The sequence below is a fragment of the Jaculus jaculus genome, chromosome 2 (assembly GCF_020740685.1).
Source record: "Jaculus jaculus isolate mJacJac1 chromosome 2, mJacJac1.mat.Y.cur, whole genome shotgun sequence".
Taxonomy (NCBI): domain Eukaryota; kingdom Metazoa; phylum Chordata; class Mammalia; order Rodentia; family Dipodidae; genus Jaculus; species Jaculus jaculus.
Genome location: NC_059103.1, coordinates 159670310 through 159695068, shown reverse-complemented (window position 1 = coordinate 159695068; position 24759 = coordinate 159670310).

The following is a 24759-nucleotide window of genomic DNA, read 5'->3' as shown; positions in this document are numbered from 1 at the left end:
CATTACTTCTTTAAAATGATAACTGAACTATTCAAATCAGGCTGGGGGATTGCTTAGTGGCTAAGGCATTTGCCTGAAAAGCCAAAGGACCCAGGTTTGATTCCCCAGGACCCACATTAGACAGATGCACAAGGTGGCCCATGTGTCTAGAGTTCATTTGCAGTAGCTGAAGGCCCTGGCAAGCCCATTCTCTACCTCTCCCTTTCTCTCTCTCTTTGTCAACTAAATAAATAAAAATAAAAAACAGCATTTGTTACATTTTTGTATTTTCCCCTGTGTTAAATTGTTTTATCTCCATATTTCTTTTGATAGATAGTCCTAAGTTTTAAATTTTTTCTTAGTATGTACATTTTTAAATAAAATAAATGCTATGGATCACATGATTAAATTCAAGGACATGTAATTAAACTACCCAGGTTTATATCCTAGACTTGGATAGATTTCTTGCTATACTTTTTTAAAAAAATTATTTATTTATTTATTTATTCGAGAGTGACAGACACAGAGAGAAAGACAGATAGAGGGAGATAGAGAGAATGGGCGCGCCAGGGTTTCCAGCCTCATCTTGCTATACTTTTAAGATCTTATCCTAATCCAAGAGATTGGTATATAACTCTGTGTTTGCATGTACATGTGTAAGAGCCCCAGAGCTATCATCTCCTCCCAACCCTCACAGAGCAGTTTCTCTCCTACTCTCCCCAGTACTTTTTAAAACCCCCTGCCTTCCCTTATTCAGGTTTCTAAAGTGACCCTTTCTCCTCAGTCTCTTCAGATGTGGTCATTGTCTAAAACCCAGGGTCTGACATAGAGAGAGAAGTACTCAGGTAGTTTGATTTTTTTTTAGGTATCCAACAAGGTGAGCGCCCAAAGAGAATTCAGCCTCTGATCCAGGCTAGTATCATAGCTCAGCAGCAGCGCCCTCTACCTAGGTTTGTTGGCCTCTTTTTGACCAGCTCAGACAAATCAGCTTTCTCTCCGAACTCACCTGGGCCTAAGGATCAAGCCCACCCCAATAAGATATAAGAGGGTGAGAACCTTTTTGGCTGTTTCTCTCTCCTGATGTCTGAATCTCCACTTGTCTGTTCTGTTAAGCCCTCCCCATCTCTGTCTGGCTGGGTTGGGGCTCTTTTTTTGTTTGTTTGTTTTATTTGGTTTTGTTGTGCTCTTCTAAGTTAGGGGACTCTGACTAACTGATCTCTTAGATATTTTGCCCGATACGAAGGGGGAAAGTTTACATCTATTTGTTCTTTTCCAGTGAGAGAGAGAGCTTAAACTCTGCCCCCCCCCCTTTTTCCCTGGAAATCCCCTTCATCATTCCAACCTGTCTCTGGATACTATTTTTCCTCAAGTAAACCTTATAATATAAACCTTTGTAAAATCTGTTTTCTCAATCCTTTGTTGGAATAGATAAGGATCTAAATTTTGGGATTCACATGCCTGGGAAACCAGTTCCCTGTCCCCTGCCCCTTCCCACAGAAACGTGTTTACATACATATTGAAAGAACATAGGAGAAAACTAGTTTTGGGTTTTTCTTTTAAGTAGTTTCAGTTAGGGTTTAAGGCCCAAAGAGAATCATAAGATACCACATGCCCACAAGAATAGAACTCTTGCCAGGAATGGAACTCAGGTCTGATAAGACTGATCTTGCAGCACCCCCTGCTGCCCACAGTCCACTGTGCTCTCTGGGTGGGCTGACCTTAAAGCACTGACCCTTGGGTCCATCTTCCAAATTTACTAGCCAATTAGGTCTTCCTAGTAACTGAATCAGATGCAATAAAGGCTGCTGCCTTCCAGCCCCGCTCTCTCTTCTGGCACTACCCCAGTTGTGTGTCCCTCTGGATTCTGTCTCCTCTGTATTTGGATACAGATGGATGTCTTCCTGTCTCACCCAGCATGGCTGGGGGTGGGGTGGGGGACAGAATATTGTTTCTTGGCCTAGATAATTTTTTGCTTCCCTCTGCTTTATAGTAACTTCTCACTTTGATCATATACAAGTTTTCATCTGGTCTCCTAATCTACCACATGGGTGCTTTCACCAACTCTTGACTTGCTACCAGGGAACTTATTCCAAACTCTGTCTTTATTAATTCTTTATTAAAAGTAGGGCAGAACTCAAAACTTGGTGTTCATAAATTCTGGATGACTCCCGGAACCCTAAAATCCTGCATCAATATAGTGTTTGAAACTAATAAATGCTAAATATATGGTCATATGTTATTTTAATCTACATGTTTTTCTATGAAAAAAATGTGGCATTGTAATTTCTCCCTTTTAGGATTTATTTATGTACTTAGTATAATTCTATAAGAAAAGGAAATAGAGCATCTATTTTATATCCATTTATCTATAGATAAAAGCCATCACTGATACCATCCAGAGATTCTGCATTTGTATTCCCTGCCAATTAAGAGGCAGGAAAGTATTTTAAATGAATCAAGTTTCTTTTAGAGTAAAAAGGAAAGAAAGAGGAAAGAATGCTAACTCCTTACAGAGGAGGGATCTTCCAGAGCTGGAAAAACCACACAACTTCCAACCGAACTGCATGTGTATTGAATGGGAAGTTCTTCCCATCTGGAGTGTGTGACCCATTACCTTGAGTGAAGGTTAGAGGCACTGATTAGTTTGCAGTACATCCAGTACTGCACAGGTCTCAGGAAGTGCAGCGGGAAATTTTGTCCAGACCAAGAAAGAGAAATCACTGCCACGCCCTACATAATCTTATATGACAAAGGTCTTCTTCCCCGATCTGCCTATATGGAAAGGAGTCTCCTACAGTGTCTCATCACTTTTCTGCATCTTGTCAAAGATGAAGGGAAGCCAATTATGATTGGTTAAAATACAGCTGAAGACATATGTATTTCCTTTTTCTTTTTTTTCCCCCTCTTGAATAGGAAGAAAATTACCTGATAAACATGACGAGAATCACGTGTGATGGCAAACACACAACTGTCACCATTAAGGAGAAGGAAGGCCCCTTAAATTGGTGGTCATTCATTGCTTGTGGAAGCAATAAATGCTGTAGTTTTCTTCCGGAAGGCTCTGAATTAATGGAAGGAATCTGAGTCCATGGGATAGGTTGGCATTAGAAAAAGAAAAAAAAAAAAAAAGCAGGGTGAAAAGTTAACAGGATGTCACTAGCTGTTGAGGAGATGAACAGGTGAGAATATGAAGCCAACCCTGAGAAGATTAGCTGTTAGGATGAAATTAAAGAGCAACCATGTCAGGGAGAAAGGGACATTGGAAATTAGAAACAGAGATGCTGTCAGAGACCGGGATGTTGGCATCTGGAAGTTTAAAAGGGTGGCTAATCTGTGTGAAAATGTGGTCTAGGAACAGCTTTGAATTTTTGGATGGAGGTAGAGATAGAGTTATGGAAAACTTTTTTAAAAACTCTCAAAATATGCTGATATTTGATTATCAAATGAAAAGAAATCACCTAACAGCTAGAGCTACTCTCTTTCTAAAAATGTGATGTAAATTGGGCTTCAAGAAAGATACCTTTGAGAACAATAAAAAGTTTAAGAACCTGATAGAACAAATAGGAAGCTAAAGACATTTAGAATATTATGGGGTAACTCAAAAAGAAAAAGATACTGCTTCAAAACCACAAAAGAAGGTTTATGTGTGTAATTTCATGTATGGGGGAGCAGTGAGGCATGGTTTGAGCTTGAAAGTGTTTTTTGGTATTGATGCTAGAAACATTTTCATTTGAATGTACGGAAATTTCCTTAGAACTGGAGAAAGAAATTCAGTACACTATTACATTACTTGTTAATGAACAATATTTACAAACTACTAATAATTAACTTAATAATAAGTTCAACATTCTTTTATTTGAATTCAGTTTAACAGACTTACAGTTAATGCATTAGATATATTCTGATTATAAGCCAGAACATGAATTTTGTTAGTCTTGACATGCTTTACAGCAAACTAAAGTTATGGTTGTAGAAAATATAAATGGCCTCATTCCAGTCAGAATGTCTATCACTGAAAATTAAATAACAACATATCCTGGCAAAATTGTGGGAAAAAAAAAAATTACTGTTGGTGGGAGTGGAAAGTTGTGCCGCAGCATGGAAGTTTCTCAAAAAGCTAAAAATGGATCAATTTATGATTGAGCTATATTACTCCTAAAATATATATCAACTGTATGATTGAGCTATAACTCCTAAAAAATAGATCAACTATATGATTGAGCCATATTACTCCCTGGCACATACCTAAGAGCTCTGCACCCTGCTACTGAAGTACTTTCTCAGACCTGTTTGTGGCTGCTTTATTCAGAATAGATAAAAGTGGGATCAGCCTACCTACGTGCCCATGAAGTGATAAATGGATAAGAAAGATCTAGTACATTTGCACTCTTATTAAGCAACAAAGAAAATTGAAATTTTGAATTTTGCCAGAAAATAAAAGGATCTGAAAAATATTATACTAAGTGAAATGACCCAGGTTCAGAAAGACAAATGCTGCAGTTCTCTCTCTTATGTGCATACTAATTTCACATTTTTAGTTTGGTAAATAAGTTGAGGTAGGAGTAGAGGTTAGGAAGTCCTACGGACTGACACTTAAGCAGAGTAGGCAGAGGGGTGAACTACTAGAGAGAGATGGAAAGGGTAATGGGGCCAGTGGAGGAATATTGAGGAGAATAGGGAGTTGGGGGAGGCCTAACCAAAACTTAAAGACATTATGGAAAAGCTATACAGAGATCCATATTTTTGTTAACTTATTTCCAACTATAATTAAGGACATCAAAGAGAGCTATCGTTGGGGCATAACCGTCCTTTGGGGGTAGATAATGCAGCTCTCAGAAACCACTGGCTATTTGTTATAAGAAAGCCTCAGTGCAGTGGTAAGATACCTTTCAGTGAGTTGTTGGCCAGAGAGGTCACTGAGGATCCACAAACAATACAGGCTGTTGCCAAGACTCTTGGTTTTCCACCAGTACTATGTTAAGGCCCTTGTAGCAGACAGCTTGAAGTCACTGAGATGAACCTCCAGACCAGGCACAGTTATGGAGGAAGGAATATTTATTTGAAGCTTACAGATCCAGGGGAATTTCCAAAATGGCAGAAGAAGTTGGCCAGCTCTTACAAGATCAAACACACAGAGAGAAAAAGACCAGCCATACAGCACACTTCTGGAACTCTAGGCTGAACTATCTTTAGATCGGAATTTCAAAACTTAGGGCTGGGCCCTAAGATCTGCCAGCGACACCTTTTCCACCCAGGTTGCTGAAAATCTAAGAATTTTTACTAAAACTGAATCTATTGGGGGACATCTATTTAAACTACCAAAGCACTATTGTGGAAGACACCACAGGTAATGGTTACAGGATACTGAAAAATCAAACTTGAACTAGGCTGGAAACCTCCTCCTTCCTTCATAGCTACATAGTGCTGTGAATCCTGCTGTAAGAGAAAAGTCATCAATTGGCTCACATACCCAATTATGAAACCATCTTGGGTTCCAAACAACCAACTAGCCAGGCATGTGGTACCCTTGGTCTAATTGTGGCATGACTGTTATGGGGGTAACCAATTACTCTCTTCTTGGCTTTGAGACCTATTCCACAGAAAGAAATTCTTTCACATTAAAAACTAAGTCAAAAACTTATGGCTGAAAGGTTATGGACCTCAGTGGGGTAGCCAAGACTGGTGGTTTACTAAAAGAGTATGTTTTACTCAACAAATAACCCTCTGATTTTCATATTATGCTTATGGTGACAGATTACTCCAGCTCTCATCTTTGGTTACAGAAGTTCCTTTTGCAGGCAACAATGACTACAGAGGAGACTCGAAACCCATCCAATTTATTGAGAATAGGTGAGAGTTGACTGCTTAGTGCTAAATGAGATATGCTTGCACACCCTCTGAGGTTCATGGAATATTAGCAAGAGAGGGCAGAAAAAATATAAGGCCAGTGGATATGGAGGAATCTTTTGGAATACTATCTTCCAAATTCATGTCTGCCACTTAATGAATCCCCAAAGCTGTCATTATCTCCATAATATTGAGGTTATCATCATTTCTATGAGGATGATGGAGGTGGACAGGAAAAATATAATCAAAATAAAAGAGAGAATAGTTGGATAGAAGTTCAGTGGAAAGGAAGAGGAAGAAGGGAATGAAATAAGGTATTGGGAGGAATGTATGATCAAATTACATTGTGTTCAAATATATAGATTGTAAACTAAATGAATAAGAAAACAAAAGAACATACAAGATGGAGAAGGAAGAGGGCTACTTTCCATAACTCTTGTGGATATCAAATAATATTTTCAACAAAACAAAAATTTCCTGGCCTGGTTTCCATACCAGCATAGGAGAAAAGAAATGTGCTTATTAGTGAGAAAATCTTAAGAAATGTATACAGTTGCAATAATAGCATAAAAAGATCTTCCTTCATATTCTGAGCATCAGAATCCAGAAGAAAGAGCAAAAAAATTCTGCTTTTTCACCTTGAGGAATAATACTCATTTTCCATGTCTCCTGAATGACTTGTGAGAAACTTCACACTTAATATTGATGCTATGTCTACAATTGCAAGGATCAAAGGGCCCACAGCTTCATGTTACAAGACTAACAGAACTGCCATTTTGTCAGTCCTATAATGATTTCATAGAGACTTCTGGAAGGAGAACCTTGAAAGACAATCTCCTTTCTTTATTTAAGCTATAGTTACTTTACCCTTGATATTTGATATTTTAACTTATAGAGCATCACTTTTAAAATCTAGGGAAACATTTCAGAGAACATTGTAGGAGAGGGGATAGGAAGAATGTAAGAGCCACAGGGTGGGAAGGCATACTGTCGGGCACTATCTTTCACACTTACTGACTTGGACATTCATCAGGCCACAGTGATACTCATAGTGTGCATCCTCAGTGGAATAAGGGCAGAAGAGAGGAAACAAAAGAGGATAACCTGATAGGAATCAAACCAATTTATAGTATGTTCACATATTAAAGTCCCCACTTTTTAAAAATAGAAGTTGGAATAGAAGCACATTTTATTATATGCTATGAAGTTATTTGTATTTATATCATATGCTTAGAAAAATTCAGGCGAGATAGTATGTCAGCCCTCTTGAACTATTATAATAGAACATTTTACTTATTTATTTATTAGTTTTGTACTCAGTGACTACAGTCAAGTTGGTACCATTGTTAGGCTCGTCATAATAGAACATTTTAAACTGAGAAATTGATAAGTGATATAAATTTATTTTCCCATAGTTCTGGCAGTTGTGGAATTCAAGATCATGGTACCAACAGGTTCAAATTCTGGTAACTGCTCATCTTCTGTTTCACAGGTGGTCCTTCTGCTATTTCCTTGTATTCCAGAGGAGACAAGAGGCATACCTTTATGTGGCAGGAGGGGCTAGGGATCTGCACTAACTTTCCTTTATAAGATTTTTATCATAGGTGGGGTGGGGCCCACTTTTCTCAGTCACCTTCCAAAGACCTCACTTCTTAATACCATCACAGTGAGGGTGAGGCTTCAACATAGGAGTTTTGGGGGAACACATAAAACACACAAAGCAGGTGGTGAGAGTTGTGTGAAATAAATTCTTATCTAGTATAGATGAACATCAATACAATTTATCTAATGGTTGTAAATGGAACAGCAGCTGTGTGAGCATGTCAATAGGATGAAGGTGACTTATAGCAGAACTTAGCATAAAAATACTAAAAGGTGGTAATTTCTATAAACATAACTGGTGGAGGGCAGAACTGTTTATTATCATTTCTATTAATTTATGTAATATGTAATGAAATAAATATTAAATGCTGACTATTTTAATTTTTAAATATTTATTTATAAAGGGAGAGAGAAAGAATCAAAATGAGAGTTGATGGGCACATCAGGGTCTCTAGCTGCTGCAAACTAACTCCAGATGCATGTACTACTTTGTGCATTTGGCTTTATGTGTGTACTTGGAAGTCAAACCTGTGTCCTTAGGCTTTTCAAGCAGGTGCCTTAACTGCTAAGCCATCTCTCCAGTCCAAATGTTTATTTTTAAACTGACATATCAAACCCATTGGAGGCTAGTGCTCCTTCATGCAATAAGTAAAAACAGAAATGTAAATGGATTGAACACTTTTGTTAAAGAACGAACCAAAATTTCTATAGCTCTTAGGGGATATCTTAGTGAATCAAGTCCTAGACTATATACCCTAATAATCAATATTTAGTCTATTGATATTCTGAAATAAAAGATATTTTTGTGATATTCATAATTTAAAATTGTTTCTCGCTTTGGACTATTTATCAATAGTGCAATACTTGGAAAGCCCCAATAAATGTGAACTAGATTCCTATATCCTAACTTATGACAGTAATAGTTTAAATGGAAAAGGATGCCATTTGAACTATCTATACCTTTATAAGTGAGGAAGATACTGGGGAAAAAGAGTCTAGGCAGAGAAACATTTCAGTTGACATATTTTCTAGCCAATGAGAAATGAAAGGTTATTGCCTCTATTTGAAGGAAGTTGAAATAAGTCACTCTGTCAGGGATAACTGTTTATGATTTTCATCTATCTTCTATCTCCCTTCTCATTCCTTCTATCTCTACTTCTCACCATCCATTTACTACCACTGTGCACACCTTTATCCCTTCAATGACTATAAAATATTTTCTCACACAGTTGATGCTGAGCAACACTTTTAAAAGCAATAGCAATACCTTCTGTGCTTTCCTCTCCTTTTTAATGCAAAATTTCCAGCAGTTTATCAATGTCAGACTGCATCAGACATGCTTGTATAAAATATACATATAGAGATCTTGTCATGCTTGTATAAAATATACATATAGAGATCTTGTCTGGCTCACTGTCCTAAGAAAACTGGAGAGGAAAAGAACTAATACTTTTCTAGAAATTGTAGTTGGTTTTACTAAATGACTACTTTTTTTCTCTCCCCTGCTAAAATCCATCACACATCTATGAATGTAGTTTCTTGGCATTTATTTGTCAGCCTGCTATATTTTGCGAAGGAGAAAACTATGAACATCATTTAATTAATGCAGTAGACATAGATCCTACCATGGGATCATAGCATTTTTTCAGTCTCTGTGGTGAACAGAAGTAGGTACCTTTAATATTTGCTTTCAAGTCATTTCTACTACTTAGGTAGTAAGCATATAATTATCTACAATTGAGTATAAGATGCTGTAATTTTGAAACAAAAGGAATAATGGGGTACTGTGGATCACAGGAGTAGAAAGAAATAAGGGCATTAGGGTTGAGATAAGGGGTGTGAGGTGACTCAGGTATTTGGACTTCCTTGACTTAGCTCTATCAGGGTTTTGACAGGAGAGTGGTAACATAAAAGAAGAGAAAGGGAGGCTAAGGAGAAACATCATTGGCAGAAAGGACTAAGTAAAACAGACGTGATATTTTTAAACTACTCTTGTTGCCTGTTCTCCTCTTAAGTCCATAACAGGAAAGCATGTTAAAAAAATTGTGCTATGTCGAGTTTTGACCTAAGCTGTGCAAAATTCTATGGTGCCAAGAAAAGTACAGCCTGTTCTGTTATCTGCACATACCCTGGTGCCTTTGGTTCTCCTTTGGCTATTAATTTTCTCTTCCCAGTGTCATTCCTGGAGAGACTAGCCTAGTCAGCACATATGTCTCCTTACCTAATTACTTGTTTCAGAAAACCAAATTCTTTGCTTTTCAGAATTTATGGCCCTATCATATTCTCTGGTGAAGTCCTAAAAAAATCAACCTGTAAAAAATGACCCCATCAGTAGTCAGGAGGACAGAGTTCAGAGTTAATCTTCATTTTTATGAAGCTGGAAAACCATGTGGTCAGATTTAATTTCATAAACAAAAAAAACTTCAAAGAGAAATTTACAGGTTTCTATGTCATTAATTGGCATGTTAATCTTCATGGTCAATTAGAATAATGATTTACTGTTTTTTCTTCAGCAATAAGAGAAAGTGAATGAGAAATTGCATTTCAGTAAAACTATTCACAACTACAGTAGCAGTCTAAATGAAGATACTTGAAAGATTTGATAGTATTCTGCTATCAGGGGTTGGGCTTGGCCCTTAAAATCATACATATAATAACTAGATTTCCCTTATAATCCCAGAGGAAGTAGGGTTACCAAAAGTTTGAGCCCAACTTAGGCTTCATAGTGAGTTCCAGTTCAGCCTCACCTATAGAGTCAGGTACTGTCTCACAAAGTCAAGCAACCCAATATAAATAAGACTGAAGGTCTCAGTATGTTTTGAGAAAATCAGTTATTTGACCATAAATGTTTTAATGTAAATTTTTAAGTGACAGCTCTAATATTATTGAGCAGGGTGTTGAATGCTTTTTCATTTTTTTAATATGTGCTATTAAGACATTTGTCGTACCAATAACTGTGGGCTAACTCCACAATGCACGACCCATTTACATCAACAAGGAGGGTCCAATGGGAGGGGGTAGATCATGGATGAGCCTAAACAATGGTACCAAACTGCCTGTATTTGCTGAAAAGAAAACTAATAAATTAAATTTAAAAAAAAAGTTGTGGGTTTTCAGTGACTTTTTCTTTCCTTTGCATCTAAGTTGATGCATTCTGCAAAAGTGTTTTGTGGTTATACATTTACTCTCTATATTATTAATAAGCTTTGGAAATTTGTCATGAAATAAAACCATACTTCCTTGAAAGATAGGGTTGAATTTCTATATTCTTAGAAAAGAACTCTGAGATATGGTAGTCAGGATGAGTTAAAATGGTTTCATGGTACTAATTAAAATATATCTGATAAAGACTGCAAATAATACACATTATCTTTCTTTTGTTTTGATCTTTTTGTCTTTTACAGTGCTGAGAATTAACTCAAATCGAGAGCCTTGCATATGCTAGACTAAGTATTATGCCACTAAGCTAAAAACCAAGCCTATCTTGGCTTCTTGGTTTTAAGATAGACCTTAAAGTTTACTTGTGAATATTTAATGTAAGGTTTTGAGACAGTTAAATCATGTTTATTTAATTAAGTTTAATTAAAATACTGGGAAAAGTAAATCTTTATATGCTTATGTGAAAGTTAATTTTGCTACTTTTGGCTAATATTTTTGTTTGACTAATTTTATTTTATGTGTGTGTGTGTGTGTGTGTGTGTGTTATTGTGTCTGTACATGTGACCCACTCTGTCCTTTTTTTTTTTGTGGTAAATGTCCTTGCCTGTAGCCAGAGTTGAATGTCAATATCTCTCACTCTGTTGCTCTTCACACCATTTTTATTTGAGCTGGAATCTCTCTCTCTCTCTCTCTCTCTCTCTTTTTTTTTTTTTTTTGCTGGTCCCAGAGCTCGCTACATTTCTTGTGAGCTCTTGTGAATCTCCATACTCTTGTTATCCACAAGACTAATGAAAGATGCATATAGCCATGCTCAGTTGTTTATGTGGGTTTTGGGGCTCAAACTCAAGTTGTCTCTCAGGTCTCCTCAGACCCTTATGCTTATAGAGGAAGCACTCTTAATTGTTGAACAATCTCTCCAGCCTGTCTAGTTTTTAAAAACTGTTTATTTCACAGAGAAAAATCAACTCCTACCAAATCAGAGAGCCAGAGCCTCAGAGACCCCCAACACCTCAGCACCGAAGCAGACCAAAAATGAACCCAACATGGCTCAGGGAAATTTTGTGGAAGAGAGGGTGGAAAGAATGTCAGAGTCACATGTTGGGTCATGATTTGCAGAGACATTTATCGTACCAATAACTGTGGGCTAACTCCACAATGCACGACCCATTTACATCAACAAGGAAGGTCCAATGGGAGGGGTAGATCATAGATGAGCCTAAACAATGGTACAAAACTGCCTGTATTTGCTGAAAAGAAAACTAATAAATTAAATTAAAAAAAAAACTGTTTATTTGAGATGGAGAAAGAGGCAAGAGAAAGAGAGAGAGAGAGAGAGAGAGAGAGAGATTGAATGCATGTGCCAAGGCCTTTATCTACTGTAAACAAACTCCAGGCATATGTGCTACCTTATGCTCCTGGCTTATATGGTTTCTGGAAATCGAACCTGGCTCCTTTGGCTTCACAGGTAAACACCTTTACTGCTAAGCCATATCTCCAGCCCTAGTTTTATTTTAAAGTAACAAGGAACATATTAGTTTTGATTTGTACAGATGGAGAAATCAGGAACAAAGGAAATTAGATGATTGGGTAATATGGCAAGAGTGATGATGGATTATCAATGTCATACCTTTAAACTCCCAGTGATTACTCTAGAAGATATATTGACTGTTTCCCCTAAGTCTTTCTTATGGGGTAATTTCACACAATATCATGGACACTATTTCATAGAAAAAAAACAGAGTAAGTTTATTAAAGCACTATGACATGAGCCTGAGAGTTATTACATAGCAAAGCTTCAGGATATTGATGATGAGAACAAACCATATCAGTTAACTGAAACAGGCCAAATAATTGGTACTGAGGTTTATTAGTGCCCTAATTGTGAGTGAATGTATATGGGAAGCATGTAATTGCCATCATATATATATATATATATATATATATATATATATATATATATATGTAAATATTAATATATTAATATATTATATATAAATAATATATTAATATATATATATATATATATATATATATATATATATATATGAATATATCTGTCTGTCTTTCCATTGATCATCACTAAGTTTTGCTATGTCTTGATCAAGGGAAACTGTAAGCTCTGGTGGGCAGGAACCATGACTTACTGTTTATTCTATTGCAGGTCTCTGTCAATAGGACTTATCAATAATGTATACTAAATCAGTTGCATTAATAAACCTTTAGTCAGAGTGGAGAGAACTGTTTGGTCTTCCCTTTCCCTTTCCCTTAAAAATCTTATGTACATTCTTTTAATATTTATATTACTTAATGTAGCTGGGAAGGGACTTTAAAAGAATAACACACAAGACACTGGAGAGGGTAGGATCAAGACTGACCTAAATCTCCTACATCTTCCCTCCCTTCCTCTCCCCCTCTCCCCTCTATCTCTCTCCTCTCTAACTCTTGTATATTAGTTATCTTTTTCCTCAATTTCTTAGTGGACACTGACCTGTAACCCCCACTTCCAGCTTGGGCCTACCATCCACAATGAGCTTTTGATCAGAGAAACCTACAAGGTTTCCCAAAACAATGACAGACTTCTGTCAGAGTACTTGATAACCCACCAAAGGCCAGTGATAAGACCCTATTGCTGAAGACTCCATACACAGCTAAATGGAATGACATGGCTAGAAGCCAGGAGAGAGTCAGTCCCCAGACAGTCAGCGTGTCTAGTGCCAGAAGGCGCTACATAGGCGACTGGGGGAAATGACCAAGATCTATCCAAGCAACACATTGTTTAACCTAATTAGCAACAAATAACCGGATGTAATGCCCACACAAGTGCAATAGTGGTACACAGCCATGGTGAGGAATCAATTGCTCTTGATTTGGCTAACTGATCCACTCAGTGGTACTAGACCCTTAGCTGGAGCTGGGAAACAAGTCAGAACCATACCCAAACACAAGCCCACTCTACAATATCAAGCTACCATCAATCACGGGGTATAAGAGGGCCTACACCTATCAAACTGTCTATCAAAAAAGTAAGTGTTATCTCAATTTTCCAGGTGCTAACTTACTCTCTGTTGGAGAATCTGCTTCTCTTTTCCAGATAGATGCAGATCCTAAGAAGAGAGCTGCCCCAACATACCTCAAAAGGGGCCCAACTGAAACTAAGGACAACTGGTGAAATAAGCAAGGGTGATGTTTTCCTGTGAACTGGATACCAGCACAAAGGGGAAGGAGATCAACGCAGAGAAAAATCAACTCCTACCAAATCAGAGAGCCAAAGCCTCAGAGGTCCCCAACACCTCAGCACTGAAGCAGACCAAAAATGAACCCAACATGGCTCAGGGAAATCTTGCGGAAGAGGGGGCGGAAAGAATGTCAGAGTTACATGTTGGGTCATGATTTGCAGAGACATTTATCATACTAATAACTGGGGGCTATCTCCACAATGCACGACCCATTTTCATTAACAAGGAGGGTCTAATGGGAGGGGGTAGATCACAGATGAGCCTAAATAATGGTACCAAACTGCCTGTATTCACTGAAATGAAAACTAATAAATTAAATTAAAAAAAAATTTTAAAAAAAAATTAAAAAAAAAAGGAGTAGGGCTAATTGTCTCTGAAACTAATAAACAATTTTCTTTATACTCTTTGGTTGAGTTAATAATTAAATTAATAATATGAAATCCAATATATATTCTCTCTTTGTAACTATTTGCAGCATTATTTTACTTTGATATGTTTTCTTATTTGTCTTTTATTTTCTGTTTAGGTAACCTAGCTCATACCACATACTTCATGAGTCATTTACACCATTTTTTGTCTTTAATTTCCACTAGAGTTATAGTGTACTTCTTCATAGTTACTGTCTTAGTTTGTCTAGATAAATCATACTTTCTATGTTAAGACATGGTAATTGGCACAGTTGTTTTGTTTGACTTCATTGTTAACTCTTCAACTGCTTAAATAGTGAGGTCTTATCCTTTCCTAATAAAACTTAATTGACTAATATTTCTCATTTCTTGACAGCTCATGAATCTACAAAATGTATTAAAGTAGTCAAAAATTGATAAGGTAATATTGGATGGATAAATAATTTGAAGAAGCATTTTCAAAAAAAAAAAAAAGAATAACACAACTACAAAATGTCTTTGAAATTTTATGCTGTAGTATTTCTAACAGGACATATAAAATCAGATGGACAACCATTTCTTTCCATAGTTTACTCAGCCAGATCTTGTCTATCATTACCCAGGGTGTGTTAAATAGCCCAGAGACCCATTTTTACAATGGGTTTAATATTTGACATTCTTCATCAGTTCTTATTCATATTCCGAAAGGGTTCCATTACCACCCAGACATGCATATAAATGTGTTTCATTCCCATATGTTCATTCTTAATGGCCTATGTATTCATTCCATTACTTGAAGCAAAGAAGGATAGAATGTACAAATCCTTTATATAAAGTCCTTAGCCAGGAACAATTCTATCTCCATGAAATTTCATAAATCTTTTCCAATTTATAGGTGAAAATACCACAACACTCTAGTACAATTTCCAAAGAAACTTTACCAGTGCTTTAAAATATTTTAGGAGGGCTGGAGAGATGGTTTAGCTGTTAAGTGCTTGCCTGTGAAGCCTAACAACCCTGGTTCGAGGCTCAATTCCCCAGACCCACATTAGCCAGATGCACAATGGGGTACACGCATCTATAGTTCGTTTGCAGTGGCTGGAGGCCCTGGCGTGCCCATTTTCTCTCTCTCTCTCTCTGCCTTTTCTCACTCTGTCACTCTCAAATAAATAAATAAAAATAAACAAATTTTAAAATATTTTAGGAGGCTCACTATTACCAGCGACTAGATTTTAGATAAATTACAATTGAAGTTCAAAATTTTAACAAGTGTGCTATGCTTTAAAGTGTGTATAGGTATTCTCATCAACAACAAGTAAATAAAGGCATATGCTATCTGACATTTTCTTTTCAAGCTTGATATAGATTAAAGTTCCATTTTCAGTGGTCCAGGGGAGAGAAACTTAAATATTGTGAGGAAGTGAGGAGGACATACATTTTCCAACCTGGCTTAGGGCCTATCATAACAAATATTCTTATACATGGTAAAGTTAAGCAGATGATCTGGATGGGAGGTTGATTTTCAAAGATTAAACATTAAACAAACATTCAAGAAAGGAAGAAAAAGACAGTGAAATATGCAAATATACCATCTTACTTTGCCTTTCATTTTTTGCCACCTTCTTGAATATTGTCTCATTTTCATTGTAATTGATACTTTAAATATCTTTGTCAGTCATAAATGTTATTTAAGTTGTAATCACACATGTGTCCCTTTAACTAATGAATCTTGTAGATGTTTATTGCTGCAGGTGTAACAACAATTCTTAAGAGAGCTGTGAGCATAATTCAAGGCATGCATCAAGAGCACAGGAAAACTCTAGAGCTTTCATTTATAATGATATCTCTTATTAAGAAAAAGAAAGTGCACATAGAGTATTGTAAAATAAATAGTGGCTATGATCTTGGCATATAGACAGAATAAAATGTGATGCTATTCTATCAAAAGCAATGTACAGATTCAGTGCAATTCAATCAAAATTCCAGCACTATTCTTCACAGAAATAGAAACAGTAATATTAAAATTCATATGGAAATACAAAAGACGATGGTTAGCCAAAAATGTTCTCAGCAAAAATACTGTGGGAGGCATCACCATGCCTGATTTCAGGCTATACTACAGAGCCATATTAATAACAGCATAATTGTGACACAAAAACAGATACATAATACAATGGAATTGAATAGAAGATACAGATATAAATCCACATAGGCAGCTCCTTTTTGACAAACAGGCCAAAAACTCATACTGAAGAAAAGATAGTGTTTTCAGGAAATGGTCCTGAGAAAACTGGATATCTATATGTAGAAGATGAATATGGACCCTTATTTCTCACCTTACGCAAAAATTAGCTCCAAGTGGATCATGAATCTCAATGTAAGATCAGAAACCCTGAAATGATTAGAGAAAAAATGGGAAAACACTTAGAAAGTAGGTGTATAAGATCTTTTTGAATAGGACTTTATTAGTAAGATGATAATAATAATAAAAAAGGGATCTCATGAAACTGAAAATCTATTGTATTACTAAGGAAATTATCAATTGAGTCAAGACACAGCCTACAGAATAGGGGAAAAATCTTCACCAGCTCTTTATAATAAAACAACAACAACACAACAACAAAAACAAAGCCAACAACCCAATCATAAAAATGGTTCCTGGAACTAAACAGTTCTCAAAAGAATAAATACAATGGATCAGCAAAATGTTTAGTCACCCGGGAAATGCAAATTGAAACTGCTTTGAGGGTTGGAGAGATGGCTGAGTAGTTAAGGCAGTTGCCTGCAAAGCCTAAGGACTGGATTTGATTTCCCAGTATCCACGTAAAGCCAGATGCACAAAGTAGCCCATTTGTCTTGAGCTTGTTTTCATTGGCTAGAGGTCATGACATGCCCATTCTCTCTCTCTCTCAAGCAAATAAATAAAATATTCTGAAAACACTACTTTGAGATTCTATTGCACCCAGGACAGAGTTACAATGGCTATCTTACAAAACCAAATGCTGGTGAGGGTTTGGAGAAAAAGGAACCCTTATTCACTGCTGGTGGCAAGGCAAACTAATGCAGCCATTATGGAAATTCATCTGGCAGTTTCTCAAAAACAGATCTATCATATGACCCAAATAGATCACTCCTGCGCATATACATAAAGACTTTATACTGCAAAAATACTTGATCAGCCATGTTGATTACTGTTCTAGTCTCAGTAACTCAGAAATGGAGTTAGCCTAACAATAGATGAGTAAATAAAAAAATATGGCACATAGAGTTTTATCCAGATGTAAAGAAACAGGAAATTTTGAAATATGCAAGAAAATTGATGAATTTGGGAAATAAAATACTGAGATATGTCCTGCTCAGGAAAATACTTCATATTCTGTCTCATATGCAGATCCTAGCTTTGAAATTTTAGACAAGTGTATAATTGGAGCAAGAGTCAGTAATAGAAGACAGAAGGCTAAAAGGAAGGGCCGGAGAGATGGCTCTGCAGTTATGGCACTTGCCTACAAAGCCTAAGCACCTGGGTTTGATTCCCCAGCCACATAAAGCCAGATGTACAGGGTGGCAAACGCATCTGGAGTTCCTTTGCAATGGCTAGAGGCCCTGCTATGCCAATTCTCTTTCTCTTTCTCTCTCTCTCTCTCTCTTTTAAATAAATAAATAAATAGATTTTTTAAAAGAGAAAGCTAAAAAGATGCCAGGGTATAGTAAGAGGAGGGAGGGATAGAATAGATGTGATAGTAGGGGATAAAATACAGGATATGGAAAGGTCCACATAGGATCAGGGAATGGGAGAGAAGAGAGGGCAGAATTGGGGAAGGTTTCCACCAAACTATTGACATTATAAGCAAGCCATATAGAAATCAACTTCTTTATCAGCTAACTAAAATATATAACTTATAAAATTAACACAGTATTCTAGGATTAAAAATGATGATTACAGTGTTTGGCTTCATATGGGCTATGGGGAATTGAACTCAGGTCCTCATGCTTATGCAACAAGTACTTTATTCATGAGCCATCTCTTCAGCCCCTTCAGTTCTGTTCATTTTGTTTATTTCTAGCTTAATATTTCATGGTTTAACAACATCATGTATACAATTTATTATCCTAAACTTTATTTAGCATATTTGATACTTTGACTTTTAATTATAATTGGGACACTTTCATTAAATATAGTTATTACTAGGATTGGATTTACATTTACCATTTAATTTTCTTTTTAGTTTGTGTCATCTGTTTTTCATCCCATTTCCCATTCTGGCAGGAGACATACAGACTTCTTGGCACAGTTGATTTATTTTAGAGATTTTAGTTGTAATCATTATGAGAAATAGATTGGAATGGGCTTCTTCCAGATTTTCTGGCACAAGACTTTTTAGCCATATTATCAGTTTAAAATTAATGTTTTCCTTGAATTTTATAACTTCTTTAAGTTTTTAAGATACATAAAAATACATTATAAAACAATAAATAAGCCTAGTAAAATCATAGATAATTCCCTAGGACCAGAAATATCGTATTTAATATTCCACTGTCACAATTTATTCAATTGTGAGAATAGCTGACTTTGCTATAACTTAGGCTGCTTCATTTTGAAACAAAGATTCTCGTTCTTAAGGGTGTTCATAGATGGAACCTTATATCCAGTAGATAATAAGGCCATTATGAGGCTGGAGAGATGGCTTAGTGGTTAAGTGCTTGCCTGTGAAGCCTAAGGACCCTGGTTCGAGGCTCCATTCCCCAGGACCCACGTTAGCCAGATGCACAAGGGGGCGCATGTGTCTGGAGTTCGTTTGTAGTGGCTGGAGGCCCTGGCACACCCATTCTCTCTTATCTTTGCCTCTTTCTCTCTCTGTCTGTCACTCTCAAATAAGTAAATAAAAATAATAAACAAAAAAATTAAAAAAAAAATAAGGTCATTGTGAACATATATTTCCTGGTGTATGTAAGTTACTCTGAAAGTGAATAGCCTTGTCTAACATTCTTTTTTGTATGCTATAGTTTTAATTATTCTTTTTGAGGTAGGGTCTTGCTCTAGGCCACGCTGACCTTCAGTTTGATATGTCATCTCACACTGGCCTTGAACTCACAGAGATCCTTCTTCCTCTGCCTCCTGAATGCTAGGATTAAGGGTGTGTACCACCATACGTGGTGCTTTTCCTATTTCTTTAAATATTTATTTATTTATTTATTTATTTATTTGTAAACAGGAGAGAGAGAAAGATGGAAAGAAGGGAGACAGACAGAGAATTGGCACACTAGGGCCTCTAGCTACTGCAAACGAACTCCAGATGAATGTTCCCCTTTTGCATCTGGCTTATGTGGCTCCTGGGGAATCAAACCTGTGTCCTTTGGCTTTGCAGGCAAATGCCCTAACTTCTATGATATGTCTCCAGCCTACTTTTCCTATTTTTGATATACCTATATATTTAGCATTTTACACTGAATATACTAAGTACTTCTAGCTAGCTAGTCAATTGTGTTTTACTTTATTCCTGTTTTTGTGACTGAGAGGTAATATATATTATTATTTTTTCTATCAGTGCCTGTTTCATGAGTGCTGAGGCACCAGGTTATAGTAACTATATGGTGTTATTTCATTTTACAGGCACCAGGATACTGACTTTGTGCATTGTTTAGGAACTGCTATGCTTTGGGTTCAATGGTGTGTCATCTCCTAATGAAGATTAAGAAATATGCTTTGGGATACAACTAGGTTGTGTGGGATAGATTAGTGTTCTTTAAAGAGAAGAACACTAACTTGATCTCTTGTTTGAAGATAACACAGCTTCATCTTGGTGGTAGAATGTAGAAACAAACCTTCCAGTGTTTTTTATTGTAGATTTCCTAGCATCCAGAACTATAAGAAGTAATACATTTCTAATCTATATACTGAACATATTTTGCCACCACATCTCCCTTTAACTCTCCTATTTGGCCAGCTCAGAGGACAGATGGATCATGGTAAATGACAGTGGATTATTGGAAACTTAACCAGGTGGTGATTCCAAATGCAGCTGCTGTACCAGATGTGGTTTCTTTACTTGAGCAGATTAACACATCTCCTGGTACCTGGTATGCAGCTATTGATCTTGCAAATGCTTTCTTCTCCATACCAGTCCATAAGGACCACCAGAAGCAATTTGCCTTCAGTTGGCAAGGTCACCAGTACACCTTTATGGTTTTACCTCAAGGTTATATTGACTCTCCAGCACTGTGTCATAGCTTAGTTCCCAGGGATCTTGATTGCCTGTCCTTTCCACAAGGTGTCTTATTGGTCCATTATATCGATGACATTATGCTGATTGGATCAAATGAACTGGAGTTGGCAATAACTCTGGAGTTGCTGGCATAGCCTGTATGATCCAAAATTCAAGGACCTTCCTCCCCAGTGAAATTTCTTAGAGTTCAGTGGTGTGGGGTATGCAGGGAAATTCCTTGTAAGGTGAAGGATAAGTTGTTGCATCTTGTCCCTCCTACTACTAAGAAAGAAGTACAATGTCTAGTAAGCCCATTTGGATTTTGGAGATAGCACATTCCTCATTTGGGTGTTTTACTCCACCCCATATACCAGGTGACTCAGAAAGTTACTAGTTTTCAGTGGGGTGAAGAACAAGAGAAGGCTCTGCAACAGGCCCAGGCTGCTCTGCCCCTTGGGCCATATGATCCAGCAGATCCGTTGGTAGTTGAGGTGTTGGTCACAGATAGGGATGCCATTTAGAGCCTTTGGCAGGTCCCCATATGTGAATCACAGTGGAGGCCCCTGGGATTTTGGAGCAAGGCCCTGCCATCATCTGCAGACAATTATTCTCCACTTGAGAGACATCACTTGGCCTGCTATTGAGCCTTAGTGGAAACTGAACATTTGAAAATGGGACATAAAGTTACTATGTGACCTGAGCTGCCCACTATTAGCTGGGTGTTATCTGACCCACCAGGCCATAAAGTTGGACAAGCACAGCAGGAGTCCATCATCAAGTGGTATATATGTAATTGGGCTTGAGCAGCCCCTAACGGCACAGGTAAGTTACATGAGGAAGTTGCCCAAAAGCCTATGATTTCTACTCCCATTACAATGCCTTCTGTGCCCAAGCATGCACCTGTGGCATCATGGGGTGTGACGTATGACCAATTTACTGAGTAGGAGAGGACAAGGGTATGGTTTATAAATGGTTCAGCACATTATGTGGGCACCTCTCAGAAGTGACAGCTGTAGCATTGCAGAGCCCTTTCTGGTACAAATCTGAAAGACTGTGGTGAAGGGAAGTCTTCACAATGGGCATTGTACATGGTTGTGCATTTTTCTTGGAAAGAAAACGGCCAGATGTGCAGTTATACACTGATTCATGGGCTATGGCCTATGGCTTGGCTGGATGGTCTGGGACTTGGAAGGAGCACAATTGGAAAATTGGTGAGAAGGATATTTGGGGAAAGTGTATGTGGATAGAACTCTCTGAATGTACAAAGGATATAATGTTACTTCTGTCCCATGTTAATGCTCATCAGAAGGTGTCCTCATCAGAAGATCATTTTAATAATCAATTATATAAGCTAATCTGTTCTGTGGATAATGGTCAATCTCTTCCTTTAGCCATCCCTGTCATCTCCCAATGAGGCTATGAACAAAGTGGCCATGGTGCCAGAAATTCAGGTTATGAATGGGTCCAACAACTAAAGGCTGATCTGGCTATGGCTGCTGCCGAGTGCCAAATTTTCCAGTAGCAGAGACCAATTCTTAGTCCCCAATATGGTAGTATTTATTGGGTGACTAGCCAGCAACTTGGTGGCAAGTTGACTACAATAGACCATTTCCATCATGGAAAGGGCAACTGTTTGTCCTTACTAGAATAAACACTTTTTCTGAGTATATTTTCCATGGATTTACAGAATGCCTTATCCACTGTCATGGTATCCCATACAGCATTGCTTTTGACCAAGGAACTCACTTCATAGCCAAGGAAGTATGGCAGTGGGCTCATGATAATGGAATTCACTTGTCTTACCATGTGCCCCACCACCCTGAAGCAGCTGGTTTGATAGAACAGTGGAATGGCCTTTTGAAGAAACAGATAGAGTGCCAACTAGGTGGAAATAGCTAGGAGGGCTGGGGGAGTGTCCTCCACCATGTTGTATATGCTCTGAATCAGTGTCCTATATATGATACTGTTTCTCCTATAGCTCGGATTCATGGATCCAGGAATCAAGGGGTAGAAATGGAATGGTCCCATATACTATCACCCCAGAGTCTCATTAGCTAAATTTTTGCTTCCTGTTCCCACAACCTTACCCTCTGCTGGCCTAGAGGTCTTGGTGCCAGAGGGGGTAGTGCTAGAACATTCCATTGAACTGGAAGATTTCCCCCTGGCCACTTTGGGCTCTTGATGTCCTCTAGTGAACAGGTTAAGTAAGGAGTTACAGTGGTAGCAAGTGTGATTGACCCAGACTAACAGGGGGAAATTGGCCTGATCCTCCACAATGAAGGTAAGGAAGAGCATGTCTGGAGTGCAGGGGATCCTTTAAGGTATCTCTTAAGTGTTATCATGCCCTGTTATCAAAGTCAATGGACAACTGCAACAACCCAATAGAGGTAGAGTGATAAATGGCCCAGATCCTTCAGGATTGAAGGTATGGGTCACCCCTCCAGGTAAAGAACCAAGACCTGCTGAGGTTTTTGCTGAAGGTGGAGGAAATACAGAATGGGTAGTAGAAGAAGATAGAAACAAATGACAACTAAGGCCATGTGACCAGTTACAAAAATGGGGACTGTAATTGCAATGTTGCTGTCTTACCTTGTTATGGAGTGTTTGTACATATCTATATCAATATTAAGATTATATCATTAGCTGTTATTGAATTTATATTAGCCCTATTGTATTAGAGACTAAGCATTCCTCAAAAAACCTTGCTTTGGGTTGGGGAAAGATTTTGGGTTCCTGGTTGTACATGAGATAGTTATGACATGTTTGGTAGAATTATGAGCTTGTTACCATTTTCATTAGGAAATAAAGTATGATGTAACTAGATATGGTTTGTTGTCACATTGACAAGGGGTGGACTTATGATAGTTAAGGTGTTGTCATCTTGATCTGTTTAGTAATTCACAGGAATCCCTTTCAGGTGGGTCTTGGAGGTTGCTTCTGGGAAGGATTAACTGAAGGTGGAAGCCTTCCCCAAGAGTGAGTCCTTCCCCCAGAGCAGGCAGACCCTCTCAGATGGGGACTTTACATTAGGAAGTTCTTTGTGAGAAGATTCCTTTCATTTCATGTGGTTGCCAGAGCTGCTTGCTGCCTTCTAGCATGGATCAAAGACCAGTGTCAATTGAAGACCCATGTGGATTGAAAATCAGGGGCTCCTCAGGAAGCCTGTAGGCCTTCAGTCCTGGATGGGGACTGATGAAGCATTTGGCATGTGGACTGAGCAGCTACCAGGTTCCTTGATTCTCAGGCCTGCAACTGCTATTGGATTACTGTAAGCTAATTCAATAAATTCCCTTTTCTTAAAAAAAATAAGCATCTTTATTATTTATTTGAGAGAGAGAGAAAGAGCAAATGGCACACAGGGCCTCCAGCCACAGCAAATGAACTCCAGATGCATGTGCCACCTTGGGCATCTGGCTTATGTGGGTCCTGGGGAATCACATCTGCCTCCTTTGGCTTTGCAGGCAAGCACCTTAACTGCTAAGCCATCCCTCTATCTCCTAAATTCCCTTTTAAGTATAGTTCATTCTAACGGTTCTGTTCCTCTAGAGAACCCTGACTAACACAGGATACAACTAGGTTGTATGGGCTCTGCACTCACTGGATATATTAGTGCTCTTTAAAGAGAAGACCACTAGTTTGATTTCTCCTTTGAAGATAGCACAGCATCTTGGTGGAAGAATGTAGAAGCTAACCTGCCAGTGGCTTTACTGTGGATTTCCTAGCTTCCAGAACTGTAAGAAATAATACAACTGTAGTCTATACACTGAAGGTATTTTGTTATAGCAGCATATTATATGCATATAATATATTTGTACAATATAATACATATGATGCTATAATACAATCTAATCAGCACTTTAAAGAATCAGTATAGTTTCTGGCTGGAGAGATGGCTACCCAGTTAAGATGCTTGCCTACAATGCCTAATGACCAGAGTGTGAATACCCAGTACCCACATCAAGCCAGATGCACAAAGTTGCATATGCATCTGGACTTTGTTCTCAATGGCTAGAAGTCAAGAAGTGCTCTCTCTCTCTCTCTCTCTCTCTCTCTCTCTCTCTCTCTTTGCAAATAAATAAATAAAAACATTCTTTGCATATATTGTTTACTTTTTATTATTCTTTTTTGAGACAAGGTCTAGCTCAGACTGGATAAACTCACTATGCTGCTGAGGATGACCTTGAGTTTCTGATCATCCTGCCTCCACTTCCCAAGTGGCAGGATCATAAATGTGTGCAAGCATACCTAGTTTTTCTTTACTTTTTGCCTGTGTATGTGTGTGTATTATGCATGCATATGCATGCATGTATATGTGGGATTATGTGTGTGTATAGATGCACGTGTATA